The sequence below is a fragment of the Theropithecus gelada genome, chromosome 4 (genome assembly GCF_003255815.1).
Source record: "Theropithecus gelada isolate Dixy chromosome 4, Tgel_1.0, whole genome shotgun sequence".
Lineage (NCBI taxonomy): Eukaryota > Metazoa > Chordata > Mammalia > Primates > Cercopithecidae > Theropithecus > Theropithecus gelada.
In genome coordinates this window covers 29753321-29768971 of record NC_037671.1, presented here as the reverse complement: position 1 = coordinate 29768971, position 15651 = coordinate 29753321, and the positions used below count along the sequence as shown (strand labels likewise).

The 15651-nt window shown below is 39.2% G+C and overlaps 2 non-coding genes across 2 annotated transcripts; both read right to left on the bottom strand.

Moving 5' to 3' along the window:
- Positions 1-1956: 1956 nt before the first annotated feature.
- On the bottom strand, positions 1957-2029 carry TRNAA-AGC. The gene has a single exon. It is a non-coding gene; the product is annotated as a tRNA-Ala (tRNA).
- An 8003-nt stretch (positions 2030-10032) lies between these two features.
- Positions 10033-10105, bottom strand: TRNAA-AGC. The gene has a single exon. It is a non-coding gene; the product is annotated as a tRNA-Ala (tRNA).
- Positions 10106-15651: the final 5546 nt, after the last annotated feature.

Sequence of the window (15651 nt, the reverse complement as noted above, 5' to 3'; positions counted from 1 at the left end):
TATTTTTTTTTTTTTTTTTTTTTTTTTTTTGAGACGGAGTCTCGCTCTGCCGCCCAGGCTGGAGTGCAGTGGCCGGATCTCAGCTCACTGCAAGCTCCGCCTCCCGGGTTCACGCCATTCTCCTGCCTCAGCCTCCCGAGTAGCTGGGACTACACGCGCCCGCCACCTCGCCCGGCTAGTTTTTTGTATTTTTTAGTAGAGACGGGGTTTCACCGTGTCAGCCAGGATGGTCTCGATCTCCTGACCTCGTGATCCGCCCGTCTCGGCCTCCCAAAGTGCTGGGATTACAGGCTTGAGCCACCGCGCCCGGCCAGTATCACTTTTCTTATCTCAAATCTTTGCTAATTCTTTTCCAGCAGTCTTGCTAGGATTGAGAATGTATTTATTTACCTTCCAATGAGAATGCATTTATTTGCCTTTATGTCTGGAAGATACTTTTGCTCCACATAGCATTCTGGGTTGACACGTCTTTTTCTTTTGGTACTTACTGAATGTTATGACATTTTTTCTGGCTCCTGGGGTTCCTGATGAGAAATCTACAATCATCCATATAGTAGTTTCTCTTTCATTTCCCTTTGGCTGCTTTCAAATTATTTTATATTTTCTTAGTTTTCAGCAGTTTGATTATGATATGTCTTGCTATGGGTTTCTTTGGGTTTATCGTGCTTGACATTTACTGAACTTTAAAAATCCGGTTTATATCTTTCGATAAATTTGATACATTTTCAGCTATTAATTCTTCAAAGTTTTATCCCACAAAGACCTCTTTGTCCTCTTCTTTCCAGATTATAATAATGTGAATGTTAGATGTGTTATTTTTTATTTTTCCCAGAGCCTCTGTTCAGGGACGAATAAAATCCTCCTTTCTCTCTGTAGTTCAGATTATGTATGTATCCTTGTTCTGTTTTCAAGTTCACTGACTTTTTCCTTAGTCTTCTGCATTCTGTTACTCAGATCATCCAATTAAGCTTTTTATTTCCCCTAATAGTTTTGGTTAATACATTTTTTAATTCTTAAGTTAAAATTGGTGTTTATATATTCCAAATATTTGGTGAGACTTTCCAACTTTCGATTCACTTCACAAATGCTATCCCGTAATTCTAGGAGCATTGGTATAATAACTGCTTTAATGTATGTGTCAGATGATTTTGACATCTGCGTCCTCTCAGTATTGTTATTTGAGGGTTCTCTTTGCGTTGTGAATTAAGATCTCCCTGTTTTTTCAAATGCTGAATATTTTGGGGTTGTAACCTCCTGGGCTTCTTTGGATTATGTGATGAGACACTGTGTCATGTTGAAATCTTAAGGATAATATTGCTGTTTTTGTTTTTGCAGGCACACAATAGCCTTGTATTTAAGTTCCAAGTACCAACTAGCCTTCCATGTGTTGTTTTTTCAAAGATAACTCTATTTGAAAGCCTTGACACTACTGTTCAGAGATCTCTGGAGTGTGTGCCACCCAGTGGTCAGTGAGGACTGGAAAGTGGGCCATTGCTCAGTTCAGCTCTCAGGCTCTTTTTTGGTAAGATGTTTGGGATTAGAGCCACTTATTCACAGCTGACAGGTGCATCTACAAGTTCACAAACAACTTTATGGGTTTGCTTTCTATAGTATCTGTCCAGGCACATTCTAGTGACTTGAAACATCCTAGTTTCAGTCCTCTCACCAGAAAGCCAGGGCTGTATTTACCCAAGTGGCTTTGCCCTGCCCTTTTCACAATTGTCTCACATTCAAGCTGCAGGCAGAAACAGGGAGAAAAGAGCAATTGCATACATCCCTTGGTTTCAAAGCTCCTCGAAGAAACAGTAAATTAATTACACAGTAGATCTACGCTATACTGAATACCAAGAGTGAGCTGTCACCAGCACTGTGTTGTTGCCGCTCCTACAACTCGGACCAAAGCAGCATCCTGCTCGCAGACACTAACTTGGCTTTGGAGACCTAAATAATAAAGTTTGGAGAATGTGGGCATCGATCCCACTACCTCTTGCATGCTAAGCAAGCGCTCTACCACTTGAGCTAACTCCCCATATCAGGAGAGCTTTATTTATCCTTAGTGGTTGACCTGGAACACAGGTGATTTCAGGGCCTTCACTGCAAGACCAGGGCTTTACTAAGAGCAGATCTTCTCATTGATGGTCCAGGGCAAGAGCGCAGTGGCTACTCATTCTCTGCAAAGAAGGAGGAGAAAATGGAACAAGGAGAAAGTCACAAAGGGAACACTTGTGCTGCCAAAATGTCAAATTTAGGGTATTCCAGGACAGAAAAAGGCATGTCCTGGCAAAGGAGGAGGTGCCTACACCTGCCCAGCTAAAGTGTCACTGATATTTAAAAATGATTAAATAATTGAAAATTATTAAATGATTTTGTGTGTGTGTGTTGTGCGTGTGTGTGTTTATAAAAGTGGGATTGCATTATCACTTCTTCCTTGTAGCTGAGAGTTGTGAGATGGTACACATTTCTGGAAGGCAAAAAGCTCCTGTTGCTTTCATAACTAGGCCCTTTCACGAATGAGGCCAGCGTGCTAACCACTCCCCTAGGAAATTTCTGGAGATTGCTTCTTTCACTTACATCTGAGATATGGGTTGCCTCCTTGCTAAGGTGTGTCATGTACTAGTTACATGTCCAAGTATATGTCAGAACAACAACAACAAAATTACAGAGCAGAGCCATAAAGAATAAGAGACAAGATCATATCAGAGTGTAAGAATATGTAAAATATCAGCGTGTAAGAATCAAAATTTAGCTATGCAGAGAAGGAGTGGACATATGTTGGAGAAAACCAGGCTGTTTGTAGGAATTTCTGTGTGAATAAATAAACCTGTTCAATTTAAGTGGGGGGAGAGAGAGAGAGAGAGACTGTGTGTGTGTGTGTGTGTGTGTGTGTGTGTGAGAGAGAGAGAGAGAAATACACATGGAGGGAAGCAGTGATTGAAAAGCTTGGTCTCTTAGAGATATGTTGGGAGAGTATTATGAAAACTTAAGATAAATTGAGAAAATCCCAGGCAAAATGCTTAAATAATTAAAACAACATGTTATAAAAAGTGTTTAGTTTTGAATGTCAGAGCTTAAACGAAGAAAACAAGAATTGGATTTAAACGGAAAGAAGTCATAAAGACATTAAAGGATTGAAGTTTACCCACATTTATTGTGTCAGCTCCTGAGGTGGACAGCAGGAGTCTTTCTGCAGTGCCCATCACACTTCATGCTGAAGAATACATCTTTCATAAACACCGTAGCATGGATGACAGCAGAGGTGAGTGAAAAGGAAGAAAAACATTCTGGAGATGTTGTGCAGGAAAAATTTACAGTATTTGTCAAGACATAGGGTGGAGAGATTTGAGGGAGAGGAGACAAAGGCACTGGGAAGTCTTGAGCCCAGTATGGCAGACACAGAAGAGATTTTGAATTAGTATCTGATGAATGCAAGAATAAATCCACTCATTTATCTGTATTTGGTAAATGAATGAATGTTACATGCGTGAGCTGGTGTGAAGAAAACAGATGATGAGACTATGTGCTAAGTGAAAGCAAGAGCTTATGACTTTTTCACTGAGAAAGAAATCTGCTTCTCATATCTGGTTTCCCTCTTTAAAGTTATGTGATCTGAGGAAAATGGTTTAACTCCTCTGAGCTTCAGTGTCATCTATAATACTGGGGTAATAATACTTGGGAAACATGAGAAACTATGTCGACCAACTTACATAAAAATTAGTAAACAGTCAGTATAATTTCTAGCACATAGTGCTGAAAAAGTCCTTGAACATGCAGTATTGTTCACCTTTAAGGAAAAGGCTCTCAAGGTCTAAGGAGAGATATCAGTGCAGTTTTGCTGCCATTGGCTGATTTGCTCATTTATTTTGTAGCAACAAGCTTCTGTGATGATAAAAATGAAATAAAGTTTAAAAAGCAAAATAGATGGTGGAGAAACACAATGGGGATGCATAGTAAAGTATGATTTTCTAGGCAAATTAGATTTGTACAAAAGAATGTAGCAGTAAAGGATTTGTGCCTGATTCTTGTTGTATTATTTTTGAATCTCATTTAGCCTGTATTGTAATTCCCCAATTGTGGTAATCCTTCTCCCAACAAGATTATTTCTTTGTACTATGAACATTCTGGTCAGATTCTCTGCTTAACCATCTTGACCTCCTGAGCACTCACCTTTGTACTGAGACCCTGATATATGCCCAAATCATGCCCTTCCATAGGAGGGCTTCTTGCTTTGCCCAGGGAGCATTCAATTTTTCAAGCCATTTAGGGCTCTTTCCTCACCCAGGGTCTATATGAAACCTTAGAGGGAAGCCTATTCTTTCCAGGAAGAGAATCCTGATGGGTTCTGACCTCAACCTGTAAATCCACTAAGCAAGCTCCTACTGAACACCGATGATGCAAGCTCAATCCCGGAGGCCAGCAGTCCACAGGAGGAACGCAACCAAAGCAGTAGCTAATGCTTACTGCGCCGTTCCTATTGATCAGATCCATCTCTAGGTGCTGTGATCCACCCAAAGAATCCCACAGTCTTTATATCCCATGTAAAGAAAGAAGATTGGAAGAAAGGGAAGTTAAATGATAGCTTCAAAATAACAACTTCTCCGATTCCTCTCCTGAAAACTGAATGTGTCACCTCCACATTGTTGAGTCCTTTACTGCCTAATGATTCTCTCCCAGTAGATATCATCACGTGACTTCTTATTTATTTTTCTTATTTGCTTCCTGTCTGTTTCTCCCCTCTCCTTCCAACTATGAGGTAGTACCACAAAGGTGAGAATACCTGCGTTTTATTCACTGTGAATTGATGTACCCAAAACAGTCTCTTAACAAGGTACGTACTTGAGAAATATTTGTTGGATGATTAAAAGAATAAAAGAGTTCACTCACCCCACCCCATAATTGTGGTTGGATGACCTTCAGAGAAGGAAGAGAAGGAAGGAAGGAAGAGAACTTTCCCCTGCTTCCCCTGTCAGCTAGAGAGGTAGACATATGACACAGCTTGCAGTTTCTTGTGTAATTTATATCTCTTCACCATCCCTTGTACTCAAAGCACTGAGAAGCCAAAAGAAGGAAAAAATGAAAGAGAGAGAAAGGAAGGAAGGAAGGAAGGAAGGAAGGAAGGGAGGGAGGAAGGAAAGAAAAAGAAAGGAAGAAAGAAAGAGAAAGAAGGAAAGAAAAAAAGAGAAAGAAGGAAAGAAAAAAAGAGAAAGAAGGACCAGAAACAAAGAACGAAAGAAAGAAAGAAAGAAAGAAAGAAAGAAAGAAAGAAAGAAAGAAAGAAAGAAAGAAAGAAAGAGAGAGAAAGAAAGAAATCTCACTTTTAAATTTTAAGCTAATATTTGGTCTGTCTTGAAATCATTATCTCATAGCATTTGTATTCCATTATTTATCACACCTATTTTGTTTCCCTTAAAGGAAATAATGGCAAAAGCTGTACCTTGTCTGACGTTCAAACTCAGGACCTTCAGAATATGAGATTGACAGGCGGTCTCCTGCTCTAAGAGAGCAACTGTTCCCAAGAGCTGACATCCAGATTATCACATCTCATTTCCCACACACTGCTGCTTTATCAATTCCTAGCTTTTAAAGAACACAATCAATGCTACTTGGAAATCACTCCTTATCAACCAATGCTGCACTGGAAGACTTCCCCACTCAGGACAGGTGGAGTCCACCCGTTTCCAGTATTTTTCACAATGATAGGACCTTCTGGCTTGAGGGACCAGAAACAATTGTACCTCTTGCTACTTTTTTCCCTCTTGTGGCCCAGTGATCTAGCTTTTCCCTTCTTCAGAGATCTTATTCACTCTTCCTTTCCGTAGTCTCCTTTGTTGATAAGAAACAGAGATAGTGCTCAATTCATGATACTTCATTGAGTGACCAACTGAATGAATGAAGAAATAGCGTTCCAAGGTGTCTCCCGTTCATACTACTCTTACTGTGTGTCTCCACTTGCATCTATATGACTGGAGACATTCACTCAACAAAAAACACAAGCTGCACTTATGATCATATCCTCTCTGTTTTTTCCCCAATTTTTTGTGCCATGAATTATACTAGGAGGGGAGTTTACTTGATGTAGTCTGACTGAATTTTGCCAGAAAAACTATGTCTTAGTCTGTACTTATGCACTTTTTAGAAATAATAGATGGTCAGATAAGTTAAGTATTTTTTCTAAGGCACCAAAGCTGCTAAGTGGGAAAGCCCGAATTGAGAAGCAGATATTTTTACATTTTAAATGTGATTTTTTTACCTCTGTACTAGCTCAGTTATTCTGCCCATTCTTTTGCACTTTAGCCCATTCATTCGTACACTAAATATCTAATTCCAAACCTCCTCTTTACTTACTTTTTGGGCTAAAGTTTTTCTTTTGTTTTTTTGGGTTTTTTTTGTTTTTTTGTTTTAGATAGAGTGTCACTCTGTCGCCCAGGCTGCAGTGCACTGGTGAGATCTTGGCTCACTGCAACCTCTGCCTCCTGAGTTCAAGTCATTCTCCTGTCTCAGCCTCCCGTGTATCTGGGACTACAGATGCCTGCAACCACGCCCGGCTAATTTTTGTATTTTTAGTAGAGACGGAGTTTCACCATGTTGGCCAAGCTGGTCTCAAATTCCTGACCTCAGGTCATCCACCCACCTCAGCCTCCCAAAGTGCTGTGATTACAGGTTTGAGCTACCCCTCCCGGCCTGGGTTTAACTACTTTATTTTATTTTATTTTATTTTATTTTATTTTATTTTATTTTATGTTATGTTATGTTATTTTATTTTATGACAGGGTCTCACTTTGCTGTCCAGGCACCAGTGCGATCTCTGTTCACTGCAACCTCGGCCTCCCAGGTTTCATTGATCCTCCCACCTCAGCCTCCTGAGTAGCTGGAACTACATACGCATACCACCACAACTGACTAATTTTTGTATTTTGTGTAGAGAAGCGGTTTCACTGTGTTGTGCAAGCTGGTCTCAAACTCCTGGTGTCAAGGGATCTGCCCATCTTGACCTCCCAAAGTGCTGGGATTACAGAAATAAGTCTGGCCTTGGGCGTACCTTTCAAGTCAACTTTGACTCATTGTCTTCCTTCAAACACCATATTCGATGTTTTGTCAAATAATTAACATTATTCTTGCACAGCTCTTTTAAATCTATCAATTACTATCCACTCATTTGGTACATATTCACTTGGGAGATGCTCTGTGCCAGACACTATAGTAGGATCAGGTATTTAGAGAAAGTATAGACACCCTAGACCTCAAAATAAGACAACATAAATATGGATGAGGGAAGATCCACCTCCAGATTCGCCATTTTCAGCCTTTCTGTCATTTCCAGCTAAATAACTCCTTCAAAAAAAAATCTCAAAATAACTAAGTAACTCTTTCAAACTATTTCAATAATAGCACTCTTCTATATGCTGGACTACTCTTAATTTCCTGGTTATAACATGATCTTACTTTTCTTTTAATTTTTGTCTTTGCCTTCTACCTAAATTTTTATTTTGTGTTACAAAGTTGATAGGTCCATTACAGGATGGTGTGGTTCAATTCTCCAATATGTCTGCTGATTTGTTTTCTCTAAGTCTACCAATTACTGAGAGAGGAGTGTTAGTGTCTGCAACTATAATTAGATTTTTCTGTTTTTACCTTGTGTATCCAAATTTGTTTACGAGTTTTGAAGCTCTGTGTTCTCATATACATTTGGGACAGTATCCCCCTGGAAAATTGACAATCATAATTATTTAGCAGCCCTCATTATTCCTGAAACATTTCTCTGCTTTCAAATCTACTTTGTCTGATTTTATGTATATATACACCACAGCTGTCTTTGATTAATGGTTGCATGAGGTATCTTTGCCCACTCTTTTCTTTCAATCTCTTGTATAACTTTTATTCTTATATATAAGTGTATTGCAGGTGGCTTTCTTTAGTGAGCATATTTATTTTTAACACATTCTGATGATCTCTAGTTTTTAATTAATGGATTTAGATTATTTACATGTAATGTCATTACAGATAAGTTTTTAGATAGGTGTATTATTTAATAATTTATTAACCTTTTTTCCCTTTGTTTTAACTCATCTATGTTCCTCTTTCTATCTTGTTTTGGTTTATTTAAATCTTGTTAGTAAGTGGTCTAGGGTTTACCATATACATATATAACCTTTTACAATATACTGAGAATCAATTTTTCACCATTCAAATTGAATATAGAAACTTCATGAAGAGTTAGACCCATTACATTTACCCTTTTATCTTATGTATGTAGTACATCTAGATACAATGACAACTGCATCAGAGAAATTTACAATTTTTGTTTTCAATCATCAAACATACCTTAATGATCTCAAGGGCAGAATAACAGTCTGTTAGGTCTACCCAGACATTTTCTATTTCTGCTTTTGTTCCTTCATTGATGATGTTCTAAGTTTCCTTCTGGTATCACTTTTCTTATCTCAAATCTTTGCTAATTCTTTTCCAGCAGTCTTGCTGGGATTGAGAATGTATTTATTTACCTTCCGATGAGAATGCATTTATTTGCCTTTATGCCTGGAAGACACTTTTGCTCCACATAGCATTCTGGGTTGATATGTCTTTTTCTTTTGGTACTTACTGAATGTTATGACATTTTTTCTGGCCCCTGTGGTTCCTGATGAGAAATCTACACTCATTCATACGGTATTTTCTCTTTCATTTCCCTTTGGCTGCTTTCAAAATTGTTTTGTATTTTCTTACTTTTCAGCAGTTTATGATATGTCTTGCTATGGGTTTCTTTGGGTTTATCGTGCTTGACATTTACTGAACTTTAAAAATCTGGTTTATATCTTTTGACAAATTTGATACATTTTCAGCCATTAATTCTTCAAAGTTTTATCCCACAAAAACCTCTTTGTCCTCTTCTTTCCAGATTACAATAATGTGAATATTGGATTTGTTATTTTTTATTTTTCCCTGAGCCTCTGTTCAGGGACAAATAAAATCTTCCTTTCTCTCTATAGTTCAGATTGTGTAGGTATTCTTGTTCTGTTTTCAAGTTCACTGACTTTTTCCTTAGTCTTCCGCATTCTGTTATTGAGATCATCCAATTAAGCTTTTTATTTCTCCTAAGAGTTTTAATACATTTTTTTAATTCTTCAGTTAAAATTGGTGTTTATATATTCCAAATATTTGCTGAGACTTCCCATTCACTTCACGAATGCTATCCCATAATTCTAGGAGCATTGTTAAAATAACTGCTTAATGTATGTGTCAGATGATTTAACACCTGTGTCCTCTCAGTATTGTCAAGGATTCTCTTTGCCATGTGAATTAAGATCTCCCTGTTTTTTCATATGCTGAATATTTTGGGGTTGTAACCTGGACTTCTTTGGATTATGTGATGAGACACTGTGTCTTGTTGAAATCTTAAGGATAATATTGCCATTTTTGTTTTCGCAGGCACACAATAGCCTTGTGTTCAAGTTCCAAGTACCAACCAGCCTTCCATGTGTTGCTGTTTCAAAGATAACTCTATTTACAAAGCCTTGACACTACTGTCCAGAGATCTCTGGAGTGTGTGCAACGCAATGGTCAGTGAGGACTGGGAAGTGTGTCATTGCTCAGTTCAGCTCTCAGGCTCTTTTTTGGTAAGTTGTTTGGGATTAGAGCCACTTATTCACAGCTGACAGGTGCGTCCACAAGCTCATGAACAACTTTATGGGTTTGCTTTCTACAGTATCTGTCCAGGCACATTCTAGTTACCTGACACATCCTAGTTTCAGTCCTCTCACCAGAAAGCCGGGGCTGTATTTACCCAAGCGGCACTTTTCACAATTGTCTCACATTCAAGCTGCAGGCAGAAACAGGGAGAAAAGAGCAATTGTATATGTCCCTTGGTTTCACAACTCCTCAAAGAAACAGAAAATTAATTACATGGTAGATCTACACTGTACTGAATGCCAGGAGGGAGCCGTCACCAGTCCTGTATTGTTGCTGCTCCTATGTCTTGAACTAAAGCAGTATCCTGCTCTCAGACACTGACTCGGGTTTGGAGACCTAAATAATAAAGCTTGGAGAATGTGGGCATCGATCCCACTACCTCTTGCATGCTAAGCAAGCGCTCTACCACTTGAGCTAATTCCCCACATCAGGGGAGCTTTATTTATCCTTAGTGGGTGGCATGGAACACAGGTGATTTCAGGGACTTCAGCGCAAAAGCAGGGCTCTACTAAGAGTAGATCTTTTCATTGATGGGCCAGGGCAACAGTGCAGTGTCTACTCATTCCCTGCAAAGAAGGAGGAGAAAAGGGAAGAAGGATAAAGTCACAAAGGGAAAACTCGTGCTACCACAATATCAAGTTTAGGGTATTCCAGGACAGAAAAAGGCATGTCCCAGCAAAGGAGGACCTGCCTAGACCTGCCCAGCTAAAGTGTCACTGATTTTTAAAAAATGATTAAATAATTTAAAATGATTAAATGATTTTGTATGAGTGTGTGTGTTGTGTGTGTGGTTATAAAGGTGGGATGGCATTATCACTTGTTCCTTGTGGCTGAGACTGTTTGGGGGTTGTGAGATGGTACAGATTTCTGGAAGGCAAAAAGCTCCTGATGTTTTCATAACTAGGCCCTTTCAGGAATGAGGCCAGCATGCTGACCACTCCCCTAGGAAACCCCAGGAGAGTGCTTCTTTCACTTACATCTGAGATATGGGTTGCCTCCTTGCTAAGGTGTGTCATGTACAAGTTACACGTCCAACTATATGTCAGAACAACAACAAAATTACAGAGCAGAGCCATAAAGAATAAGAGACAAGATCATATCAGAGTGTAAGAATATATAAAATATCAGAGTGTAAGAATTAAAATTGAGCTATGAAGAGAAGGAGTGGACATACGTTGGAGAAAACCGGGCTGTTTGTAGGAATTCCTGTGTAAATAAATAAACCTGTTCAATTTAAGTGGAGAGAGAGAGAGAGAGAGTGTGTGTGTGTGTGTGTGTGTGTGTGTGTGTCAAATACACATTGAGGGAAGCAGTGATTGAAAAGTCTGGTCACTTAGAGATATGTTGGGAGAGTGGGAGAGTTTTATGAAAACTTAAGAGAAATTGAAAAAGTCCTAGGCAAAAGGCTTAAATAATTAAAGCAACATGTTAGAGAAAAGTGTTTAGTTTTGAATGTCAGAGCTTGAACTAAGAAAACAGGAATTGGATTTAAGGGGAAAGAAGTCACAAAGATATTAAAGGATTGAGGTTTACCCTCATTTATTGTGTCAGCTCCTGAGGTGGATAGCAGGACTCTTTCTGCATCGCCTGTGCCTGTCACACTTCATGGCGCAGAATACATCCTCCTTAAACACCGTAGCATGGATGACAACAGAGGTGAGTGAAAAGGAAGAAAAAATTCTGGAGACTTCGTGTAGGAGGGATCTATAGGATTTGTCAAGACCTTGGGTGGGGAGATTTGAGGGAAAGGAGACAAAGACACTGGGAAGGCTGGAGCCTAGTATTGTAGACACAAAAGAGATTCTGAATTAATATCTGATGAATGAATCCACTCATTTATTTGTGTTTGTTATGTGAGTAAATGTTACATGAATGACCTGGTGTGGAGAAAACAGATGGCGAGACTATGTGCTAAGGTAAAGCAAGAGTTCATGGGTTTTTTATTTTATTTTTTTTTAATTTAGAAAGAAATCTGCTTTTCATATCTGGTTTTCCCATTTAAAGCTATGTGATTTGAGGAAAATTGTTTAACTCCTCTGAGCTTTAGTGTCATCTACAAAATTTGGATAATGATACTGAGGGAAGCTGAAAAGTCATATCAACCAACTTATATAAAGAATAATAAACATTCAGTTCCATTTCTAATGTTTGGTGCTGAAAAAGTCCTTGTATGTGGAATATTGTTCACCTTTAAGGAACCTGCTTTCAAGAGCTGATGAGGGACTTTTTCTTAGTGCATTTCTGTTGTCACTAGCTGTGTTGTTCATTTAATTGGCACCACAAGTCTCTTTGAACATCAAAATGAAATAAAGATTGTGGAAGAATAGAATACAAGGTGAGATTTGCACCATATAATATAGTAAACGATTTATGCCTTATTCTTTTTGCAGTTTCTTTGAATCATTTTCAGCCTTTATTCTAAGTCTCCAATTATTGTCATCTTTCTCCCAACAAGATTGTTTCTCTCCACCACGGACATTCTGGTCAGGCTCTCTGCTTAACCATTTTGACCTCCTGAACACTCTGTTTGTACTGATAACCTGATTTATGTTCAAATGATGCTCTTCCATAGCAGGGCTTCCTGCTTTGCCTAAAGGGCATTCAATTTTTCAAGCCATTTAGGGCCCTTTCCTCACCCAGGGTCTATCTGAAACCTTAGAGGGAAGGCTGTCCTTTCCAGGAAGAGAACCCTGCTAGGTTTTAACCTCAATCTGTAAATCCACTGGGGTAACTGGGATTATCTTAGATTAGCAACTGGGGTTAGCTCAGTTATCCCAGAGCTTGCTCTCTGAGAACTGGATGGTGCTGCTACTTCCCATAATGGCTGAATAAAAAGATGTATCTGCAGGCAGGAGAAAGTGCTATGGTCATTGCTGGAAGATTCCTTCTGACCACTGGCTATCTCTCTGACCTGATGGGAGAAGGGTGACAAAAATCAGAGACTTGAAAAACAGGCCAAAAAAAAAAAAAGGACTCAAAGGAATTTTATTTTTATTTTTATTTTTTTTATTTTTATTTTTTCTTTTTTCTTTCTTTTTTTTAAAATTTATTTATTATTATTATACTTTAAGTTGTAGGGTACATGTGCATAACGTGCAGGTTTGTTACATATGTATACTTGTGCCATGTTGGTGTGCTGCACCCATCAACTCGTCATTTACATCAGGTATAACTCCCAATGCAATCCCTCCCCCCTCCCCCCTCCCCATGATAGGCCCCGGTGTGTGATGTTCCCCTTCCTGAGTCCAAGTGATCTCATTGTTCAGTTCCCACCTATGAGTGAGAACATGCGGTGTTTGGTTTTCTGTTCTTGTGATAGTTTGCTAAGAATGATGGTTTCCAGCTGCATCCATGTCCCTACAAAGGACACAAACTCATCCTTTTTTATGGCTGCATAGTATTCCATGGTGTATATGTGCCACATTTTCTTAATCCAATCTGTCACTGATGGACATTTGGGTTGATTCCAAGTCTTTGCTATTGTGAATAGTGCTGCAATAAACATACGTGTGCATGTGTCTTTATAGCAGCATAATTTATAATCCTTTGGGTATATCCCCAGTAATGGGATGGCTGGGTCATATGGTACATCTAGTTCTAGATCCTTGAGGAATCGCCATACTGTTTTCCATAATGGTTGAACTAGTTTACAATCCCACCAACAGTGTAAAAGTGTTCCTATTTCTCCACATCCTCTCCAGCACCTGTTGTTTCCTGACTTTTGAATGATCGCCATTCTAACTGGTGTGAGATGGTATCTCATTGTGGTTTTGATTTGCATTTCTCTGATGGCCAGTGATGATGAGCATTTTTTCATATGTCTGTTGGCTGTATGAATGTCTTCTTTTGAGAAATGTCTGTTCATATCCTTTGCCCACTTTTTGATGGGGTTGTTTGTTTTTTTCTTGTAAATTTGTTTGAGTTCTTGACTCAAAGGAATTTTAAAAGAATCATGCACAAATTCTTAATTAGATTCTTTTATCCAAATCCATTTTGTCTGGAAAATAATACCTTAGTATGTATCTGTATTCTTTTCCTCCATAATCTATTTTATTTCATTTTAATGTTCACAAGAAGCTGGATGCTATCTCCCAAATGAGCAAATCAGCACGACAACAGAACTGCACTAAAATCTGTCATCAGATATTGATACAGTCAAGCCCCTCATGAGTGCCTATGATACAAATTCAATGTAAGAGGCCAGTTTTCCACAGGGAGAAGGCAACCAAAGCAGTAGCTAATACTTGCTGAGCAGCTCCTATTGCCCGGATCCACCTCTAGGTGCTGAGATCCAGCCAGAGAATCCCACAGTCCTCATTTTTCATATGAAGAAACCTGTGAGGGATTGACCACCCCAGTCCTCATGTATCATCAGTTTTCCAACGAAGCCAAGTAGCCTTCTGTGCAAAAAGCTCTCCTAACCCCCAGATGCCTTGATGGTAAAAGTACTCTGATGACAGTGTTAGGAAAACATGGGCACAGGTGTTCTGGCAAGATGACTAGAAGAAGGTGAGGCTAAAGTTGTCAAGGTGACAGAGTCCCTGATTGTCCTCCTGAAAGCTGAATGTGCCACCTCATGTGTATACGTGTATGTGTGGATGCATATGTGTATGTCTGTGTGTACACACATGTGCACATGTATCTACAAATGCATGTGTGTATGCATGCATGTGTGTACACGTGTATGCACACATGTATCTGTATACATGTATTGTGTGCACAGTATGCAGGTGTACATGCATGTGTGGGTCCATGCATGTGTAGATGTATATGCGCATGTATACATGCATGTACATATGCATCTACATGTATGTCTAAATGTATGTACACGTGCATGCATATGTGCACTATACATGTGTGTGCATGTATGTGTGCATGTATCATGCTTATAGACATGTATCTACACATGCATAATGCTCACATGTACATGTGAACACATATGTGCATTATACTTGTGTGTGCATGTACACGTGTGTGCACCCATGTGCACGTGCATCTGCGTGTATGCATGTGTGTATACATGTGTCTGCATATGCATGTCTGCAGGCACACATGCATATGTGTGTGTGCATGCATGCATGTGTGTCCATGTATGTGTGTGCACAGAATTTTTGCATGTTTGTGTGTAGGTATTCGTGTATATATAAATGTGCACATGCATGTTTGCATGTATGTGTTTAAACATGTATACATGTGTGTATACAGGTGTGTATTTATGCATGTGTGTATACACATGTATGATTGTGTGCATGTGTATGCACATATACATATGCATACATGTATACATTGTGCTCACGTGTGCCTACATGTATGTACATATGTATACGTCCATTATGTGTGTATGGACATATGTGTGTGCACGTGTGTGTGCATGTGTGTACGTGCATCTATGCACACATATGTTATTTATGTATGTGTGTACATGCATGTATTTGCACACATATTTGTGTGTGTATGCGCATGTATGTGTGTAGGCATGTGTGTGCATGTGCACACGTATGTATGGACATGTGTATTCCTGCATGCCAGTGTACATTTATGTGTGCACACATGCATGTGTAGGGGTGTATGTATGCTGTATATGTGTATGTATGCATGTATGTATGTGTGTACACAAAATCTGTTTGTATGTACACCTAGATCTGTATTAGTCAGGGTTCTCTAGAAGGACAGAACTAACAGGATAGATGTGTATAGGAAGGGGAGTTCATTAAGAAGTATTGACTCACACAGTCGGAAGTTGAAGTCCCACAATAGGCCGTCTGCAAGCTGAAGAGCAGGGAAGCCAGTCCAAGTCCCAAAACCTCAAAAGTAAGGAAGCCGACAGTGCAGCCTTTAGTCTGTGGCCAAAGGCTCAAGAGGCCCTGACAAACCACTGGTGTAAATCCAAGAGTCCAAAAACTGAAGAACTTGAAGTTCAATGTTTGAGGGCAGGGAGCATCCAGCATGGGAGAAAGATGAAGGCCAGAA